Consider the following 8,953-nt stretch of genomic DNA (forward strand, 5'->3'; position numbering starts at 1 on the left):
AGATGGTTTGAGACTTGGGTTCTGTTCTGTGTGTTTTGGTATCTTTCCTTGGTTGATGAAGAGAAAGCAAGCTGCTTTTGCTGCGTTTGATTTTATTTTGTCCCATACAATTATACCTTCAGTCTTTTTCCTGTCTTTACTGTTTGTTCTTTCTAATGAACTTCTGCTTGCCATAGTGTTTAGTTTCGTAAATAATTTAGTCCAGTCTTTATTCTATTTCAAACGCAATATTTTAGCTCTTGCTCTGTGCTAATTTGAAAATAATTGCTACTTGAGAATTTTAGTCAATTCATAGTTAACAAAATAACAGAAATGGGATGGGGTTTGTGCTGAAGGGACCGTCTTGAGATGGTGCAGAAAACTCATTCGTTTTACTCAGGAATTAAATTTTGTGCATTTCCAATCACTGTAGTGACTGTACTGAAAGCTTTTTCTTGTTTACTGCTCAGCTTGAGAAGGCTGAGTGGAGTGTGTCTGGCCCTGCTTATCCTCCCTCCAAAATTCTGCTCACAAAATGACCCAGTAAAGCACTATCTGTTAGAAATTCAGGTTCCAAGAAGGACATTTTTGTTTATTTGCTGCTTCAATAACTGTCTCAGGATTTCGCAGTCTGCTTCTCCTTCAGACTGATGGGGTTTTTTTTCATGTTTTAAACCTTTTTAACTTTGAAATGTCAAGTTTTGGAGCCTGTACATTTTGACACTTTTCCTTTAAAGTTGTCATCAGTCGTGGATCTGGAAAGCTGCATGTTACCTGAATCTGGCTTTTTGACTGATAATTAACAAGCAGTGTCATGGGGCTTTTTTTCCAGGTTTGATAAAATGTAGTTCAGAAAAAAAGATTTCAAGCTGTAGTAAGACTTGTCAAGGTCAAATTTACCGCAAAAACAAACCCAGAACTGATTTTGCAATAAGCTTTAATCAGATCACCTGAAATGTTCAACTTATTTTAAATTCTAATATTTACGTTCAGTGTATATAAGTAGACTTCCCGGACATCTTGATTTGAGTGTGAGTGTTGCAGAATTCATTAGAAATCAGGGTTGAAATGCTACCCAGCCTATTAAAAATCAAACTCCGATGGATTTGGAACCACTAATTGTGCTAGGGGAAGAACACAAATTAACCTTTGCTCTTGGTCCACACACTACTGTTCCACCTCCAATACCCCCACTAGAAACAGCTGGTGTAGCAGAAAGTTTCCAGCCAGCACTGCCACGGGATCTCTGATTGATCCCCCAGGAAGTAAAGGTACAGACTGCCTGACATCTCCATTTCTGCGTCTAGCTGACAATCCAAGCAAGACCTCACACCTTGTTTGCAAATTCTGCAGTGCTGCTTGTTAGCACATAACATAGCACGGCAGCATTGGAATAAGGCTAACAATCTTAAAACACATGTTGCACAAGCCAAAGCATGTGTTTTTAGTAAAACATTTGAACGAATATACGCAAAGTTGAAATTCAGTAGTCTGATTAATTTCCAAAGTTAAGAAATGCACACAGGAAATAAATAAGATGAAAAAAAGCTGTTCTATGTTCAATGCAGGCAGTTTATATATCCAATACAAATCATACGAACACAAGTTTCCGACAAGCCAGACAAAGAAGGTGGCAAGTACTGCTTACCAAGGGCAGTTCTTTGATCCCTGTGTTGCATTCCATCTTTAGTCATAAAGACAGAGGCTGGCTTTCTTGCAATCATAAGGAGCTAAAATAATGAACTTCATGATGGTGGTAAGGAGTTGGAGATACAGAACAACAGCAAATGCATAAATACATAGAAAAGTAGATAGAGAGTTGGAGAAAAAACCTTGATAAACAGACTAACAGCTGCTGTCACATGTTTCCATTTTGGCAGACCCTCAGCAAGCTGCTTTGTCATGACCAGTTGCATGGTTTAAACCCCATGATTACAATAATGGCACGTGGTAACTAAGCATTCATTTTTCTTCTGCTGTTTCGTTTAAATAAAGGCGCTGGATAGAAAACTACTCTTAATAGCTTAAAATGGCAAAATGTTGTCAATTATGTTTAAATAATAAAGTCCTATTTAAATGGATTCCGAGGACACTAAGCACATGGAAACCACATTACAAAAATTATGGGTTTTTTAGGCAAAAAGAGCAAACCCTTCCTGTTTTCTGTGTTGTACAAGTGTGGAGGATGATTGTTTCCTGTGGAATACTGCTGATGGTAGCAGTTCAGAATATAATGAGCATCTTCAGAGAAATTACTGTTCCTACTGTTCTTCAGACTGAACATAAACCTTTAAGATCTGGTCGAAAGCTCAATGCAGTCAGTGGAAAATGTGCCAGTTCAGTGACTTCCTATCTTAATGTTTACCAGCTTTCATTCTCTCATGATAAGCAAAAAAAAAAAAAAAAGCCCAACCCCCTACCCGAAAAACAAACCCAAAATGAAACATGTAAAATAGTCTATTCAATTATAAGAATTAATTGAAAAGGTGCTCCACGAAAATAATGTAATTTTATTTTGCGAAGCATTTTTTATACACACTACATTTAAAATAAAACTGCTCAGAAGATTGTTGGTGAAAAACGATGATTTTGTCGAAACTGAACTGTTCTGAACGACATCTGGATTTTAATAAAGTTTCCCACAAAAAAGGCCTGATATGTGAGAGTAAAATGTTGGAAGCCTTTTTTATGGTATGGTAGCTGCTACTGGCATTAAATAATTTAAATTATTAATATTTTAATAAAAGTTTCTTTTAAAAATCTCATCTGAAGCTGACTTGCTTCACAAAGCAAATCTTTTTTAAAAAACACTGTTGACCTGGGCCATAAGACTCATTTTGTAGGTTATGCTTCAGCTTGCTTAGAGAGGGATCTTCCCACCGAGTTTTTACCCCTAGAGGGTTTCAGCGACACATAGTTCATCGTTATAAAATATATGGACAAGGTCACTGTATTGGACACATTTGCTTTAAGAATCAAGTAAAACCAAGCGGTTGAATGGAAAAGTTCAAGGCTTTTTTTTCCATTACTAATATAGCAACTTACTAAAATACAGGAGCTAGAAATGAAAATGTTTCTTTCTGATTACAAAAAGAAGCACAGTAAAGGTATGGAAAAGATACGACTTCTTAAAAAAATGTAAAATGTTGTTTACTGAAGTGGGCTTTGCTTTGAGAGACTCTGTCGCCACAGATTGTGGTGGACAAGTGATGGTGACGTTCAGTTGCAGAAGCGGGAAAGTGCTGCAGTGACTGTAAGACAAGAGTGGCCCTTGATTACCCGGGAAGCTTGGTGATGCAGTAATGCTTCCAGCTGTCTCATAACTATGTCAGAGTTGTCTGAAATAGCTGGCAGTTACATTGTGTTGGTAGAAGCTGGCATACTTACTGACACTGGTGGCATGGTCTTTTTTGTCAGGCAAGCTCTAATGTGCGAAACCTAAACTGGAGACAGGAAGTCAACCTGAATGTGGGCTTCCAGAGACCAAAAGACATCAATGCGTAACAACATTTTGAAGAACAAAATGCTTTGTAATTGGGAAACGCTCAATATTTAGCTGTACTTGGAGAACAAAGCCGACATTTGTACCACTTAAATGTTGTTCTTGCCCAAGTGCAGAGTAATGGGATCTCAAAGGACTTGCTAGGCACAACTTTGATTTCTTATGAAAGGACTCAGAGGGTACTCCGATTACAGCTACCCTGAAATCTACTGATGAGAAGCATAGTAACAGTATTAAGTACTGCAAACTGTTGTGATTACCGAAATTGCCACGACCAGAATCATAGAAAATAGGATTAAAGTTTTTTTAAATTAATTATTAAAATTAATAGGATTTTATAGAGTACTTTCATCTTACCGGTTGTACACTGTAACATTAAAATTTCAATTCATTCATGGTACCGTTGCAAATATTATCATCTAGCTGTTCTTACTTGTAATTTTTCTCTGATACATTCTGTTCTTGGTATGAATACCCGTATATTTTAGATATAACTTAATAATTCTCTAGATAGTACTTATCTGTGGAAAGAATAAAAACCCCACTGAATATAGCTGACTAATGAGGAAGTCATTACTTAATCAGGATGCATGTTATAACCTTTCTGACACAAGGTTGCACAGCATTTTAGGATTTTAGTTTTTCAGTTTGCTGCGTGTTGTCAGCTCTTAGGCAAGTCTGAGGCTGTCCGCCCTCACAGGAGAGCTCGAAGGGAACTCTACTGCAGGAGGGCAGAACGCTTCCAAACGGTCTGTAGTGGTGAGCAGAAACGAAACTTAGAGAGTGGTTCCCTCTCCAAATCTAATGTGGTTTAGACATGTGAATTGTACCTACTTTGGTTTTTTTTTTCTTGTAAAATTATAGTTGCATGCCAAAATACTGTAGTGTGCAAGAAGCCGGTGTGGCAGGCATACACACTGAATTCCAGTGAAGGGGGGAAAGAAGCCTAAGATCCAGACCATTCAGATCAGCTGGACTCTGTTGTGACAACAGCAAAGAAAAGAAGCCATCAGGAACAGACACTTTAAAAGTCATGTGTGGCTGTTCATAAAATAGAGAAATGGCATAACTTTCTTATTTTCTATTTTACATCAATGTAAAGCACATTTTAAATGAGGCTTGGTCTTGCAAGGTGCCACTCATTATTGGCTCTAAGAGAGGAGGTACCTGTACCCTTAAAAGGTATTTGTTATTTTTTCTCAGTGCTGGATTAAACCTCTGAAATGATGCAAAAAAAATAGTCTTGGACTTTCAGAACTCAAAACTAATGTGTTAATAAATTAGAATAACAAGAAAAATATACGTCTGTCTGGTAAATCTTAATAACCGGTTGTTTAGCTATGAATACTATCTTGTTTGCATTCAGTAAGGAAAATATTTTTGTTTGTATTAGAATAGTTGAACAGCTGTCACTGACTAGTTTATTTGCTCTGTAAAGAAAGGCGGGGTATTGTAATAGATATCTGGTAGTTCTCTTGTACATTCATTAACTTCTTTACTAGATCCTGTTACTATACACAGCAGAGCCCCCTGCTGTTATAAAGACCCTCTGAAATACCAAAAGAGGCTTTCTGTGTTTTGCTATGTCTGGACCTTCTCGGTTAAGACGAAAAAAAATGCAAAAGTAGTCTCAAGGTCCTGGCTGCATGGATTTGGTCTTGATTCAGGAATGAAATCTGGATGTGCTGCCTGCACTTGTGCTTTTGGCAACAGTCACAGTTTATATCAAAAATAAACCTGCCTTGCCTTTGTGTATCTCTGGAGAAGGACCTCTGCTGGTAATGGATTGCTACAGGCCAAAACAATATGCAGAGAGAGAAGGGAAACAAAACCCACCTTCTGAGACATAACTAAAATACTAAGAAGAAAAGGGCAAATCTGCCAATTCAGTAACTCTGTACTCACGCAGAAACCACAAGACACACTTGGGTGAGCCCGAGATGCTCACAAGTGCAGAAAAGTGTGTTCTCATGCCCTGCGTGGGAACTGGCCTCAAGATAGAGGAAGGATAGAAAAAAATCAGTAAGTTGTAGTGTCATGGGAAAGGATATTGCAAATGATACGATGTTTGATTCCTTATTCATCATACAGTATTGGTAGTAACGATGGAGAGGGCTGGCATCACAAACTGGGAATCTGAAGGATACTTTCTAGGGCATAAATGCAATTTACCTCTCAGAAATTCAGGCCCTGCTGAGATAGCAGAGGTCTAGTGCTTCTCCAGTTGCTTTGGTCCTGGTAGTGGTAGTGGTACGGTAGTAGCGCACTGCTGTCTGACAACACTGACTGCAGTCTTCAGGAAGAGAAATTTGTGTATGAGACTGCAGTAAGGATGGTTTTGTAGTTGAGGCATTTGGCATAGAATCAGGAAAACTAGATCATACAAAACTGTATACCTGTATATCTTACATTTATCTAGAAGAGACGAAGTTAATACTTATATACGCTCATTGTAACTTACAGCATCTAGATACCCACAGCATCTAGAAAACTATTTGGAGTATATTTGTGTGGAGAGATGATAATCAGAGTTCAGTGATGTTCCCCCACTATCAATATTCAGGATTTAAAACACTTCTAATTATATTTTGACCCTATGTACTTTATATTGTGAATTTATTTTTATTTGCCTACAATTTATATATTCATTCCAGCATTGCTTTTATTTTGTGATAGTGTGCATGAAGCAAGCATTGCATTTAAAGTCTAACTACTACGGTTACAGTGGTGAAAATCTTAGTTGTAGAATAGTTTAATAAGCATCCATCCTCTTTTGCTTTATGTGAGTAATTTAGAATCAAAATGTTGAGGTTATTTAGTTGCCTTTACTTTTTACCCCAGCAAAAATATAAAGCTGTCTGGAGCAATTACCTCTATCAGCATTTGTTTTATCACCTGAAATCAAAATCCTTTGTGTTGCAATAATGCGAAAGCTTGCACTGCAGCCACTCGTGACATGTGGGGCTTCCAGTGGGAAACAGGTAGAAAAACCATTTACCAAACAGATCCTTCTGGTCATTTAAATCTCACAACAGTTTTACATTAAATCAATTCATTTAAGAAGAGTGCAAAACAACAACAAAGAAACAGTACAGCTGGTCTATTCCCTGAAGAGATTTTTCAGTGTCTTTAATTAACTTGTGTCTATTAGTGCATACACAAAGTTATAAATATTTATATGAAAGACTTTTGAAATCAAGTACAGTGAGAAGTACAACGAGCAGTACAGTATTTTGTACAAATATGGATCATAATCTTCTTCATTTAGGGGCTGTCTTCATGGAGCCTCTGTCCATTACACGGTATCCCCTCTCTGCTAGGATGCTTTGAGATGGCTTCTCCCTCTTTAGGGTGACTGCTAAAGGAAGGGTGGGAAGATGTTCTCCTGGGCCAGGTGGCAAAAGTGGACACTAAACAGATTGGAAGTGATTAAACCCCTTGCATTTCCACAGTTTGCATGTGAAAAATAGCATAGTGCGAAAAATAGCATAGTGCAGAGTTCTGTTACTCTGTTTTATCCAGGAGCTCTTATTGGAGATCTGCCCCTGATAATCAGAGAGAGAAGTTGGCAACAAGAGAAGATAGTAAATGACCTGGAGTGATCGTACTTCGAGCCAGAACTGCAGCCTCCCACTTCAAATGGTAAATGTGAGAAATCTCCTCTGAGGAGATCATGGTTAGTGTGAAGTGAGAGAGATCTGCTTCTAAAATTTAGAAAAGAAAAATTTTATCCTAGGGTTGTCACCTGTGGACTTTGTCATATGAGAAGATTAACCATCAAGATTACTAAGAGGAACCACATTTCAAATGATTAAGGTGAGGATGTACCTTTTGTTGTTAAGTTTGTTATGTCACATGACTTCCCCATGTTATCTCCTAAATGTTCAGATTTTCCTCGGAATAGATATATGTAATTTGTTATTCCACGTGGCCTTTCAGAAGACATTTCAGTTTTTACAGTCTGCATTTAACGTATGTGCAGCAATCGTGTCACTTAGAAATCTGTAATTAAAACATACTGCTTATCTAGAGCATGTGTGGGCTTTTATGAATCTGGAACTCCATTTTCAAGTTTCACAGAACCTGTAATAAATTAGCCTCAACAATTAAGCTGAATAAATAAAGCACTAGTGAGACTCTAGACAAGCTTACTTGGCAACTGGGATACTGTGAGCCGTCTGATCTGTAGGGAAGGTCACCAAGCCGCAGGAAGGTAAGACCACTAGGCCTCCAGCTGTAGGGAGAACATTACTCTGTGAGAAACTATGACAAGTGCTAGTCTTCTTCTGCCTGAAGGAAGAAGTGTCTTTTTAATTTGCCTGGCAGGGAAAAATTATTTGGGCTGTCCTGGCAGATAAATAAATACTTTCTCTAGATTCCTCTCTACCAAGAACTGACCAAATGCATCAAAGTAACTCAGTAATGAGCTAGTAGACGGTATTAACATTTCAATAACTATAAAAATAACTTTAAAAAAGTTTCCTCCAAACTGCTTTTAGGTTAATTTCCCTGAAGGAGAAGTATAGACACAAGTCTTATTAAAACTGTCTCTCCTCCAATGTTTTTTTTCTCAATACTTAGGTGCAGCAAACTGAGCTTGAGACTGAACTACAAACATAAAATAAAAATTCTGTTATATTGGGCCCAGAGCCAGCCTTGCAGATGCACTCATTGCTACCCATGTGAAAGCATTACAGTTCCAGTACAGTTCTTTAATGTTGGCAGCTGTACTTCAGGCTATTTTAAACCATAATCTTCAAAAAGGATTTTCTGTTGAAACTTTGCTGCACTTTTCTCCCGTAGACATTTTGTAGTACAAAAAAAAAAAAAATCATCCAAACTCCTGTTAATAGCGGTATTGTCATTATCACTTTCCTCTTTTTATAAGTCCAGAGGTAAATGATTCAGATGTAAACGTTTTGTAGGAATACAAAATTTCTCCATGCTGATGTGAAGTTTCAGTCTAAGAGCTCTGTCTTGAAGGAATTGTGGAGTTGAAATGAGTATTTCCCACTGCTTTCTTTCTTTAAAAATGTATTTTACAAGAAAAATAAAAGTGCAGTTAGTCTACATTATGCTATTAATATTTTTATGTGGGAGTGACAGGAAAATTGACATACTGATGTAAGAACAGCCACTTTTAGAGGCATGACTGAATAGCCTAACTGTTGAACCACCAGGCTCCCGAAGAGAAAGGAACAGCAGGCGATAACCCTCCCCCTCAGCTGCACTCTGTTCTTTCTCTGAATTGAGATGAAGACCAGAAAAAAAATAGTTATTTAACGCTTCCCGACCGCCGCACGCTTCACCCTGCTGGCGCTGCTGCTGGGGCACAGCTAGCTGGGCAGGCGAGAACGGAGCTGCCCCCTCACGTCTGACCTCGAAGTAAAGGCGAGGCCGTGGAGACGTGAAAACCAAGAAGCCACCGGCTTCTGCGGGGCGCCGCCCAGCTTTCGGCCACGCCGAAGACAC

The sequence above is a fragment of the Nipponia nippon genome, unplaced genomic scaffold (assembly GCF_047370975.1).
Source record: "Nipponia nippon isolate SJK-2023a ecotype South Korea unplaced genomic scaffold, ASM4737097v1 scaffold_7, whole genome shotgun sequence".
In the NCBI taxonomy this organism is placed as follows: Eukaryota; Metazoa; Chordata; class Aves; order Pelecaniformes; family Threskiornithidae; genus Nipponia; species Nipponia nippon.